Here is a 13,922-nt window from a genome sequence, read left to right on the forward strand (position 1 = left end):
GGTAATTCTGCATGCTTTCCCCAGAATCAAAGAAGACCCAAGAGGGGAGAAATGAAGACACTCTTGCTTCAGTCACTGAGGGCCTCTGGGGACCCAGCTCCTCCCCAGGCTGCACCCCAGCCTCCACTTCCTTGTTCTTCCTCTTGCTTTGTGACTCAGCGGTGGGAGTGCAAGTGTGGTGACTGTCGTTCTCACCTACCCCACAGCAGAGAACATGGGCACACGTGGCATGCTCACACCCGGCTGGGGTGATGCACAGCTCGGGGAGGTCTGTGGGGTCACTGAGCCTCCCCTCCTTCCTTCCTCTGTGCTTTGTGTCTGGAAGGAAGAAACCCCAGCAGCTCTGACTGGGCAGACCTTCTGGAAGAAGCAGCTACTCCTGCTCCTGATGGCCTTTCTTCTGCCTCCTGGGCTGGGACAGGTGAGTGACCATCCCTATTACTGACAGGCTAGCCCATCTCACTAAACCTCCCTCAGTCCTGGCCATTCTGCTCAGCTCCAATGTCTGAACCAGCTCCCATCCCAACCAAGACTACACGTTCGATGCTGCATAGACACTCAGCAAGGATGGATGGTAGGAAGCAAGCTTTCACTAAAAGCTTTGTAGCTCTCAGCCTCGCTCTCACCACCAGTAAAGTGGGTTGTGCATTTGGTGGAGGATGTGAAGCTACAAAAACACAAGTAAGAAAATTCCTCACTCCAGCCAGGAAAGGACAACTCAGACCAACCATCCACAGTACAGGAGTTGTCAGTGGACCCAGCTTAAGAACCAGAGAAACTTGTCTACTTCCCCTACCCTTCACTCCTGCCCAGGAGAGGAGCCCAGGGTGTGATTGGTCAGAAATGGCTAGATGACAGCACCCCAAGCTGTCTGGGTGTCGTTACTCTTCCCCGAGCCCCAAGCAGTTCATTTTCTACCCCACTGTCTTTGGCGGGATCCTCCCCCATCCTTGTGGTCTTAAATCCCACCAGTACTATCCCCACCAAACCTCAGCCAAAAGCTAATTGGAAGCCTTTCACAGGTGCAGTCAACAGATGTTTAGTGAGATCCTGGGATGCATTATGCCCTAGGACATGAGGATTTTAGAAAACCCAAATCCATAATCTCATAGGTGTATTATTAGAAAATGGCACCAATCAGGATGTTAGCAGAGGCTCAAGAGGGGTCCAGGAGACTCCATGAGAATGAGGGCTCATCTGGGGGTCCCATCCATGATCTTCTGGGCTCCACCCTCTGGAAGGCAGTCTCGGGCCCCTCCATATGTTTGTGGGAATCAGGGCGTGGAGAACAATACTGAGGTTTGGGGTTCAGAAAAGCTTATCCCACTGCCGTGAGAACCTGGGGGGACTTTCCCCTTGTGTCTGTTGGGCACCGTCGACCCACCTTGACTGCCACCTTCCTGAACCTCCCTTCTAGACCATAGCCTCTCCCATTTCCCCATCTTTCAGCCTTTTCTTTCAGAGGAGATCACTGGGGGCCACGAGGCCAAGCCCCACTCCTGCCCCTACATGGCTTTCGTTCAGTTTCTGGGTGAGAAGAGTTGGAAGAGGTGTGGCAGTGTCCTCACACAAAAGGACTTTGTTCTGACGGCTGCTCACTGCAGAGGGAGGTGAGGGGCAGTAGCCAGCCTACCCTTCCTGATGCCTGGACAGGGACCCGTCCTCTCCCCAGGAGCTGAGCCCAGGGATACCCCTCCTCCGCCCCAGGATCCTGGAAATCAGGACCACAAGAGCTCATCAAACAAGCCATCTTATGAGCAGGACTAGGGTGATGAAAAGCCTAGAAACAGGACAGGTAAGTTTTGAGGTCTGTGGGTCGGAGGTGAGAACAAGAGACAGGGTTGAGAAAGGCTGACCCACAATGGCCAAATAAAGCTTCAGAAAAGGACGAGAGTGTGCAGTTAGAGCCAAACCCAAGCTCAGAGTCACTTCACAATATTGCTGAGAAAGCTCCCGGGAGCCCTGCCCTCATGTCACCGAGAAGCACAGGGCCCAGAGTCACTCAGCCCCAGGACTGTCTGTCACCTCAATTCCCCCTCAGCAGCTGCCCTGCCCTGGTGTCAGCTGCCTGTCACAGCTCCTAGGCTGTATCTCCAGTGACCCCATGATCCCCACACCCCTGCTCTGCCCTCCGTGCAGCTCCATGAGTGTCACCCTGGGGGCCCACAACATCAAACAGCAGGAGAGGACCCAGTAGGTCATCCAGGTGAGGAGAGCCATCCGCCACCCAGACTATAATCCTAAGAACTTTTCCAACGACATCATGTTACTGCAGGCAAGGAAAACGCCCCACTGGCCCTGCCCTCCTGAGATCAGATCATTGCCCTCCCAGGAGCTCCTGCCCCTTTCTTCCTTCCCATCCTGGCCGCCTGACCAGTCTCAGGGGGAGAGGTGAGAGATGGGGTCCATGCAGCCTCATCATGGCATCCAGGCCAGAGGACCACCGGCTGAGCCAGAGTCTTGTCTCTTCCCACCAGCTGGAGAGAAAGGCCACCAGACGTCAGCTGTGAAGCCCCTTAGTCTGCCCAGGGCCAAGGCCCGGGTGAGGCCAGGACAGTGTGCAGTCTGGCCGGCTGGGCCAGGTGGCCCTGGGTGCTCCTGCCACCTCCCTGCAGGAGGCAGAGCTGATGGTGCAGGAGGACCGGGTGTGCGAAACCCTCTGCCCCAGCCACTGCAGCCGGGCCAGCCAGATTTGTGTCGGGGACCCAAGGAAGGCGAAGACCGGCTTCAAGGTCAGTTTTCCCGCATCTAAGCACACAGACCCGGGAGGTATGCGTAGGGCAGAGGCCGTATCTTCATCCTCAGCTGAGAGCTTTGGCAGCCTGGTCCTTGAATCCAGTGTTTTGCTTTTTTTATCGAGTGGGTCAGGAAGCATCAGTCATCCCACAGCTGTCTTATCACCAGAGTTTCCAGGAGAAAATTGACAGAAAGGTAGACTTGAGTCCAGCTGCTAAGAACAGTCAGAGTCAGGCTGGAGCCCCAGGACCGGGAGGTGACCAGGCCTCCCTGGGCCTGGGTCTTCCCCACAGCCCCTGACTGAGACCACCCAGCCGGGCGGCAGGGAAGACAAAACCCCAAGGAGGCCTGCTCAGCCCTTATCTCTGCCCACAGGGTGACTCCGGTGGACCCCGCGTGTGTAAAAAAGTGGTCCGTGGTACTTTCTCCTATGGAAAGATGAATGGGATACCTCCAGGAGTCTTCACCCAGGTCTCACACTTTCTGCCTTGAATAAAGAGAACAATGATGCACCTCTAACAGCAGCTTGAGACTGACCTTTGTCTGCACTGACCATTGTCTTGGGGAAGCAGCAAGAATCCCATAGGGATTGGCAGTGGGATCACAGGGCCACAATAAATGGGATCTCTAAAGCGATGGGGACTGAATTCCTATTTATTCATGGAACCACCTCAGTACATAACCACGCTGCTCCAAGACACCCTCTGCTGTCAGTTCTGGGTTTTACTTCCTCCTTCCTCCCTCGCCCTCTGCTGCTAAGTCACTAAGTTGTCCCGCTCTTTGTGACCCCATAACTGTGGCTGCCAGGCTCCTCTGTCCATGGGATTTTCCAGGCACAAACACTGGAATGGGTTGCCATTTCCATCTCCAGGGGATCTTCCCGACCCAGAGAATGAATCTGCGTCTCTTGTGTCTCCTGTTTGGCAGGCGAATTCTTTCCCACTAAGCCAACCTGACCCTTACTCCTCCCTAAATCCAATGCTGTCTGTATAGAATCTCATTGATTCCTCAATGAGAAATCATTGAGAAAATGATTTGGTGCTTAGCCAAAGCAAGAAAATCTCTCTGGTGCTTAGCCTTCCACCAGGGATGAATCTAAAGGGCAATTCATTAAAAAGGACAGACTCTCCCCCAAAATGGTCCTCTCTGGGTGTTAGAAATTTCTTACCTCCTCTAAGCCAAACACTGTCACCAACCCCTCAACAATTTAGCAAAGCACAGGTCAGAGGAAGGAGAATAACTCCAGGGACCCAGCAGGTCGGGGGCCATCCACGGGCACTCGGGTTCCTGTTTGCAGGGCGTCTCTCTCTCCTGTGAGGGCAGGCTGCTCCCACACCGGGACTGCCTAGAGCTTAGGAGGCTGAGATGTTCCCATGACGGCCCTCAGCCTCACCCAGGCCCCATCTCCACACCCTGCCCCAGGCCCAACAAGAGACACAGTCAACCTTGCTCCCTGCCTGCCATCCCACACCAGCCCCTGTTCTCTGCCCGAGTGCCCCAGACACCGGCTCCTTTCCCTTCCAGCTCACCTGGCTTTGAGTCACCCTTCCTCTCATCTCCCTAACAGAATTCTCCTCCTCACATGTCCCTGCCATCCCTAACCTCCCAACCAGTACCTTCTGCTGATCAGAGGAGCCAGGACCCACCTCCCACCTGGAAAGGGCCACCTCAGGCCCTGGGTCCAGCCCAACATCCCCCAGGGGCTCAACCAACACCAAGGCCTGTTGAGGTACTGCGGCCTCAGCCCTCTCAGCCTGGCTGGCTTTGGGCCTCTGCCTCCCCCTGCTGGCAACCGGGTTATGGCAGCCTTGTGAGCCCCAGGGATCCAGGGCCACTGGGCGGGAAATACCATTGCCATCCATCAGTAGAGCAAATATTGATCTTCCTCTTTGTGCCAGAACATAACAAGCTCTGCCTCTGCTATCAGGAAATGTTTAGTGGTGAGAAATTTCCTTGAAATTTCCATGGTGCCTCTCCTTCCACAAGGAAGTTCAGTTTGGCACAGATAGACCTGTATTTGGAATCTGGAAGAAATCTTGTCTTGAAAATAATTACTCTGTATTTTAGATGGATTGTACATTAGAGTTTCACATGCATAATCTTGTTTGATTCCAGAAGGGCAATGTGAAATTGGAAGAGGCTTGGAGACCCACAGGTCCTGGGGTTTCCAGTCTGTGCTCCATGGAGTTATGTCTGGAGGGGAGGGAGGGAAGAGACCCCTGGAACTGCCTCTTTTGTTATCTTACATGTGGAAGCATGAACCTCAGTTTGCAAATCTACGAGATGCCACATTTAAATGGGAAGACAGTTCATTGTGGCCCAGTTGTCTTGAATCCTTTAAACAGCACCACCAGTGATTTGAGGATGATAGAACACATCACAGTCATGGTAACTGGGCAAACACTGAATTGAGTGAGATCAACATTGAGAAGAAAAGAAACTTAACAACAAAAAGAAACACAACAAAGAGAAGGAACTTCACTAAAAATAACAAATCACATGAATATGAGAAGTAAAATCCAGCATATCGAAAACTAAGGTAAAAAACAAGTAAACACTTATTTTTCACACAAGACCATCCCTACATCTACCTGCCAAATCTTCCCTGAGGCTCCCAGTACCAGCAAGGGCACAGGTGAGCAAAGAGCTGAACGTATGCACGAAGGTGAACCAGAAAAGGGTAAGGAGTGCATGAGCCAGGGGACAACTTCGGGTTCCCGCAGTAAATGATGACACTCTTCGGAGATGTCTTCACACAAGAGGAATGTAGAGAGCCCAGAAAGCCAGTCATGAAGAGCTCCACAGAAGCCCAGAGAGTAAGGCAGAGTGGCCAGGGATATCCACCACCCCAGGCAAGGATATGAGCCCTTGAAAGACAGTGCCAGACGAGTTAGTCTTCCCCCTTACACCTGATGGAATCATTTAACATAATATGAGATATATTAGGAAGAAACACTCTTACCTTATGATGCTGTAGCATCATGATCATGGGACTGCTTGAGGCTATATATTTCCTAAAAATGATTTCCAAATATTTTTACGTTATTTCTTTCTTTGGTCTAGTGATTTTTATTTCTAGGACTTTAACTTATGTAAGATCTAAAATGTGTGTGGGGGGTGTTACTCACATAAATGTTCATCACACCATTGTTTAATAATAGACCTCAATTTAGAATCAGTATTAGTGTCCAAAATAGAGAGATGGTAAAATACAGCATGCTTGCATTATATATTATGCAGTCGTTATTATCTACATTATCTACCACTCTGCAAAACCAGGCTAAGGAAACAAAAGAACAAAAACTAGGCAGAGAAAACAAAAGAAAGTAAACTAGGCTAAAATATTAATAGGAAAATCATTTTAGAAACTGAATAAACATTTGGGGAAAAGTGAAAGCTCACTAATTAATTAATGCAAATTGAAATATTAATAATCTTTACTTATATGATTGGAAAGGATTGACACAACGATACTAGTGAGATTTAGAATAGACACTGAGAAAATGTAGCTTAACACCTTGTACGCAAATATCCTTTAAAAAAAGAAAAAGAAAAGATCTAATGTAGCCATCAACTGTACCAGGAAAAGTGCAGAAGGTAATGCCCAAAAAAGTTACACAGGTCAAATCTTAAGAAATACTAATTAACCCTGAATTAAATGGGGATTTGCTCTTTAAAATTTTCATCACTTTGAACACAGTGGAAATTTTAAAGTCATGATATAGAATTACAATTGCCACATGAAAGAGTGGTCACTAGATTTAAGTCAAAAGCAGATTAAGAGCTGTACATACTAAAGTCAATTTTTGCTTATACATACATTTTCCTTTTAGGCTGTTTTCCTTCCTACACAACCATTTATCTAATTTTTCCACAACATTTGTGTATGATTTAGGTAACTTAAGTGTCTTTTTAAAAGTATGAATGAGATTCTAAAATGATCTTCACTAACAGTTTCTTTAATCAAATGAGGAAAATGTCTGTTGAATGAACTATAGGATTCAAAACTGAACATACTGTAACCACACTTCTAAAAAATAAACATGTGAAAAACCTGGATGGAAATAGATCTGTTAACAGTAGTAATTAAATGGTGCAATTAAGGCTGGCATTTTTCTTTTTTCAGCTTTTAATTTATTCAATATTTTAAAATGTATCATTCATAAAATAATTGTATTTTTAAAAACTCCATGTTAGAAAGGCAGGGTTAAGTAAGCTGGCAGATGTGTTAGTTAAGATAACTGACCCCTCTAACAGGTCACTTTTAGCACATCATGGCTGGCACAATAGAATCCTCCCTTTAGCTCAGTGACCGTCCCGAATGAACACTCCCGGTGAGCAGTGCCCAAGTTCACTCTCAAGTGTCCTGGTTTGGGCAATAAATTACATGGTCAGCCCAAAGTTAAGGGATCCAGACTCGGTCCCCTAAAGACGCTTTCAAGTTACCCATGTTCATCTGTGCCAAACCCTGGAAAGGGAAGAAACGAGATGGTCAAGCGTGGGAGCTGCTCCAGCTCTGCATGGGGCTCACGGCATTTCATTCACCCCCCGTTTGCTGTGACAGTGACCGAGGTGCAGCTGCACTCACGGAGATGAACGGCACAGGTCACCTGCGTCCCCGGAACACAGGGACACACGGTCTGGTTTTGCTAAACTGCCAGGTCTTCTCTACCACAGCACTTACTACGGTATGCTGTTTAGAAGGATCATGGCCCTCCATTTTTTCTGCTTATTTTTATAGAAAAGTCAGATTTAATTAGATAAATTTTCATTTATTTGTTTTTGCTTTTTGATTTTTATCTTTTTATTGAAGTGCAGTTGATTTACATTATTTGTTGTAGGTGTATAGCATAAGGATTCAGTATTTTGCAGATTATACTCCATTTAAAGTTATACAAGATAATGTAATCAGGCTGGATGCATGAGACAAGTGCTCAGGCCTGGTGCACTGGGAAGACCCAGAGGAATCGGGTGCAGAGGGAGGTGGGAGGGGGGATCTGGATGGGGAATACATGTAACTCCATGGCTGATTCATGTCAATGTATGACAAAAACCACTACAATATTGTAAAGTAATTAGCCTCCAACTAATAAAAATAAATGGAAAAAAAATAAAGTTATACAAGATAATGGCTATAACTTCCACTGCTGTACAATATATCCTTGTTGCATATCTATTTTGTATACAGTGGTTTGTGGCTCTTAGTCACATACCCCTACCCGCCTCTCCCCTTCCCTCTCTCCTTTGCTAACCACTAGTTTGATTTTCATATCTATGAGTCTGTTTCAACTTTGCATATACATGCACTTGGAATATTTTTTAGATTCCTCATATAAGTGATATATAGAATTTTTCTTCTAAATTATTTCACTAATCTTAATATTCTCTAGATTCATCCACATTGCTGCAAATGGTGGAATTTCATTCTTTTTATGGCCAAGTAATATTCCATTGTATAGGTATACCACATTTTCTTTATCCATTCATTTCTTAATCAGTACTTGGGTTTCTTCCAAATATTGGCTATTGTAAGTTGTGCAGGGGTACATGTCCCTTTTCGATTAGTGTTTTGTTTTTTCTGGATATATACCCAAGATTAGAATTGTTGGGTCATATGGAAGTTCTGTTTTTATCTTGGTGAGGAAGTTTCATACTGCTTTCCATAGCGGCTGTACCAGCTTACATCCCCACTTACAGTGGAGGAGGGTTTGCTTCTCTCCATGTCCGCTCCAGCATTTGTTATTTCTGTACTTTTCTATGAGAGCCATTTCTGCAGGTATGAGGAGACATGTTACTGCTGCTTTGATTTGCATTTCTGTCATAATTAGTGATGTTGAGTATCTTTTCATGTGACAATTATTCATTTGTATGTCTTCTTTGGGGAAAAAAATGTCTAGTCAGGTCTTCTGCCCATTTCTTGATTTGGTTAGTGGTTTTTTTGCTATGAGTTGTTTGTATATTTTGGATACTAATCCCATGTCAATTATATCATTGGCAAATAGTTTTTTCCATTTCATAGGTTGCCTTTTCTTTTGTTTAGTTTGTTTTGTTTGCTATGCAGAAGTTTTTATGTTTAATTAGGTCCCATTTGTTTATTTTTGCTTATATTTCTTTTGCTTTAGAAGATAAATCCAAAAAAAATATTGTTACAATAGGCAGTGTTCTATGTTCTCTTCTACGAGTTTTATGGTTTCAGTTCTTCCATTTGGGTCTGTAAACCATTTTGAGTTTATTTCTATATATGATATGAGGAAGTATCTCATCTTGCCTTATTTTTTTACACATAGTTGTCCAATTTTCCCAGCAACACTTTTTGAAAAGCTTGTCTTTCTCCATTGCAGAGTCTTGCCTATCTTGTCATAGATTAATGGACCATAGGTGTGTGGGCTCATCTCCTAGATTAGATGGACCATAGGTGCGTGGGCTCTATGTCCTTCATTGATCTGTATGTCTGTTTTTATGCCAGTAACATGCTTCCCAGATGGTGCAGTGGTAAAGAACCCACCTGCCAATTCAGGAGATGCAGGAGACCTGTGTTTGATCCCTGGGTTGGGAAGATTCCCTGCAGGAACAAATGGCAACCCACATCAGTATTCTTGCCTGGGAAATCCCATGGACAGAGAAGCCTGGCAATCTACATCCATAGTCACAAAGAATCAGACACGACTGAGTGACTAAGCTCACAACACCATGCTATTTGGATTACTGTAGTTTTGTAGAGCAGTCTGTAGTCAGGGAGGATGGTAACTCCCAACTTTGCTATTTGTTCCTCAAGATTACCCTGGCAATTTGGGCTCTTTCGTGGTTCCATGTAAATTTTTGAGGTTATTTTTTCTGGTTCTTTGGAAAATGTCATGAGTATTTTGATAAAGATTGCATTAATCTGTAGATTGCTTTGGGTAGTAACGTCATTTTAGCAATATTAATTCTTCTGCTCTAAGAGCACCAGATATTTTTCCATTTCTTTTTATCATCTCCAATTTCCTTCATCAACATTTTATAGTTTTCTTTACTTCCTTGGATGTTTATCCCTTAATTTTATTCTTTTTGATGCAATAGAATTGCATCTATTCTAAATATATTAAAATTGCTTCCTATTTTAAATAGGATTGTTTTATTTTCTCTTTACAATAGTTAATCACTGGTGTGTAGAAAAGCAGCAGATTTCTGTGTATTAATCTTGTATCCTGCAACTACGCCAAATTCACTTATTAATTCTAATAGTTTAGGGATGGAGACTTTAGGGTTTCTATATAAAGTATCTTCTCATCTGCAGTTTTACCTCTTTACTTCCAATTTATAAGATTTTTTTCCCCCTGTCTTATGCTGTGGTTGATACTTCCAATACTATGTTAAATAGAAATGGGCATTCTCAGCTGAGTTTGTCATAAATGACCTTTATTGTGTTGAGATATGTTCCTTGTATGCCCACTTTGCTAAGAGTTTGTATCATCAATGGGTGTTGAATTTTGTCAAGTGGTTCTTCTTCAGCTATTGAGATGATCATGTGATTTTTCTGTACTTTTGATAACATGGTATATCACATCCACTGGTTTGTGAATGATGAATTGTCCTTGTGTCCCTGGAATAAACCCAACTTGATCACATTATATGATCCTTCTTATATGTTGTCGGATATGGTTTGTTAATATTTTGTTAAGGATTTTCAAATCTATATTCATCAAAGCTACTGGTCTAAGATTTCTTTTCTTTTCTGTAGCACCTTTGTCTGGTTTGGTAATAAGGTAATGGTGCTCTCAGGCTTCTCTGGTGGCTCAGACAGCGAAGAATCTGTCTGCAGTGCAGCAGACCCAGATCCCTGGGTCAGGAAGATCCTCTGGAAAAGGGAATGGCAACCCACTCCAGTATTTTTGCCTGGAGAATTCCATGGACAAAGGAGCCTGGTGAGCTACAGTCCATGGGGTCACAAAGAATCGGACATGGCTGAGCAACTAACACTTTCACTTCACTTTCAGTGATACCCTCATGCAATGAGTTTGGGAGTTTATCTTCCTCTTTAAACTTTTGGAATAGCTTGAGAAGGATAGGTATTAACTCCTAATTATATGTTTGGTACAATACTCTTGTGAAGTTGTCTGGTCCTGGACTTTTGATTGCTAGGAGTGCTTTTATTTAGAAACTTGATTTCACTACTAGTAATCAGTCTGTTCAAATTATCCATCTCTTCTTGACTCAGTCTTGGCAAGTTGTATCTTTCTAGAAATTTGTTCATTTCTTCTAGGTTGACCAATTTGTTGGCATATAGCTGTTTGTGGTATTCTCTTATGATTTTTTTTTGTATCTCTGTGATGTCAGTTGTTATTTCTCCTCTTTCATTTCTTATTTTGTTTACTTGGGTCCTCTCTCTTTTCTTCTTGGTGATTCTGGCTAAAAGTTATTAATTTTGTTTGTCCGTTCAAAAAAATCAGCTGTTGGTTACATTGATTTTATTTCCATTATTTGTTTTCACTGCTTTGTTTCCTCTCTGGTCTTTACTACTTCCTTCCTTCTCCTGACTTTGGACTCTGTTCTTCTTTTTCAAATGCCTTTTGATGATCGGTAGCTTTACTTACTTGAGATGTTTCTTATCTTTTGAGGAAAGCCTGTGTTGCACTAAAATTCCCTCTTAGAATTGCTTTTGCTGCATCTCATAGATTTTGGAGTGTTGTGTTTCCATTTCATTTGTCTTGCATTTCACGTGTGGTGGGAAGACAGTCATGGGGCAACACAAGCTGATCAATAAAAATATCCCCAAGGAGCTTCCAAAACATCCTTCTAAGTGATTTTAAGGCAGCCCTGAGGATTTCCAGAATGCTTCAGGAGTACTCGGGTCTCCTACAAAGTCAAAACTAACTACGTTGGTTTCTGACCAAAGCAGCAGCAAAAAGAGGGAAGGGGAGGTGACCCAGCACCACCTGACAAGTGCCTGCCCAGAAGACTTGGACTGTTGGTGGCATTTGGAGCCAGGAAGGACATGGGAAACACCCGATATAGTGTCCCAACATCCCAGAGAGGAAAAATAAATTGTAACTGACGGAAATGTAATAAAATAGCCCGAAGTAGATGTAACTAGTTATGGATATTATGAAACATATCACCATCCTATTTATTCAAACATCACTTTCAGTCCAGTTCAGTCACGTTTCATTAAAATACAAAATAAAAGCATACATACTTCTCTCTACCAACATATATCCCCTCTCTACCCAAATGGTCTCTCTAATCCCTAAACTCTGGTTTTTGTTTCTCTCTACTTGGATGTCTAAGTCACCATTCCATTTATTAATGATTAATACTTCTGTATACAACATTAAAAATATTTACCTATCATAAAGTTTTTGTTACATTTTCAAATACACATTTGGATCCATAATCCACATAAAACAGATTACTGGATATGGTGTGAAATAAGGGTCAAGTAGAAATATGTGTTCTTATAGGACATCATAGACGCATTTATTGTCCTAGAACCACTTACTGAAGAGTAAAAAGAAAAAAAGTATTTTCCTCACTCTCTGACATAAATCCTCCATCATAAACCAAGCATTCAATATGTGTGTATCAGTGTCTAAATGTGCGTGGGATCTCTATTTCTTGTCCATTAATCTATGTGTCTATGCCCCTATCAGTACCACACTATCTTCATTACTGTGACTTCATTTGCTAGAATAAGACCTCCCATCTTATTCTCATTCTTCAAGACTGTCTTGGCTAATGTTGGCCATTGCTTTCTCCATATCTGTTTAGAATCAATTACATTCTATGAAATACCTCTCAGATGCAATGAATCTATAGAACACTTTCTGGAGAATTGACTTTAAAAAAAATTTTCTCTTTCAAGCACCACCATGGAATATCTCTATGTTTAGGTCCTATTAAGTGTCTCTTCTTATAATTTTATACATATTTTCACCAAAGAGATCTTGCATGTCTTTTTTTTAGATTTATATTTAGTTATTTGATAATTTTCATGATTTAAATGTTAACTTCCTCAACATTTCCAATAGTATTATAGTATATATCAAAATATAATTAATGTTTAAGTTGGTTTTATGGCCCAGAAAATTTGCCAAACTGCCTTATTAACCATAATAGTTGCGATGCAAGTTCTTGGGCATTTTCTACATACACAATAGCATCTCAAATATTCAGTTTTATTCCCACTTTTCATGACCTTGCCTTTCACTTCTATTTCCTGATTATGTGCACTATGTAAAATCTCTAGTATAATACTAAAAAGAAATGGTGATTATGGCTATCTACATGTCCTTATATTGTTTTGTTCTCAAGCAACAACATTGTGTGTTTCAACATTAGTATAATGATTGCTGAGGGTTTTTATGGAGTCATTTTTTCAGGTTAAAAACATAATTTTTTATTTATACTTTGCTAGAATTTTCATTAATGAACTTCAGCAAATGTTCATTTGTTTTATTTCAATTGAATAATCATATGGCACTTCTTCTTTTATCAATTAATGTGTTGTTTTACAGCAATTGGGTTTGAATAAAAAGTCACCCACTCCTAGGATAAACCCAAATTAGTCCTGATGTATTACTTTTCCTTGTTGAATTATTCAACATACCTCAATATTCATGTGATGTTAGCCTGTAATATTCCTTTCCCTTATTGTCTTTATTGGGTTTGGCATCGAGGCTTCGCTAGTCTCATAAAGGAGATAGGTAGCACCTCCTCTCCAGAAAATATCGTGTAGTGTTCTTTGAATATTTTGTTGAGATGTTCAGTGAAGCTTTATGAGCACGGGCTGTCCTTGATAGAATGTTTTTGAAAACAGAATCAATGTATTTAATGTTTAAAGGAAAATTAAAACTTCTTGGGTATATTTCACTAAGTTATATTTTTTAGGGACTTGTCAATTTCATGTAGATTTTCACAATTATTGGCTTCCCAATGACATATAAGATAAAATAGATATGACATATACACAGACACATCTCCCACATACAAACCCTTTCTCAGTTAATGCAAGTATCTTCTCCCACCCCGTGGCTTTACTTTTCACTGTCTTAATAATATTTTGGATAATCAGAATTTCACTTTTATTCATACTATGCTATGCTTAGTCACTCAGTCATGCCCAACTCTTTGTGACCCCATAGACTGTAGCCTGCCAGATTCCTCTGTCCATAGGGATTCTCCAGGCAAGAATACTGGAGTGGGTAGCC

At 42.7% G+C, this 13,922-nt stretch overlaps 1 pseudogene; it reads left to right on the forward strand.

The window, feature by feature from the left end:
* The first annotated feature begins 229 nt into the window (after positions 1–229).
* Positions 230–3,366, forward strand: LOC133068414 (granzyme H-like; annotated as a pseudogene).
* Positions 3,367–13,922: the final 10,556 nt, after the last annotated feature.

The sequence above is a fragment of the Dama dama genome, chromosome 13, assembly GCF_033118175.1.
Source record: "Dama dama isolate Ldn47 chromosome 13, ASM3311817v1, whole genome shotgun sequence".
Classification (NCBI taxonomy): Eukaryota; Metazoa; Chordata; class Mammalia; order Artiodactyla; family Cervidae; genus Dama; species Dama dama.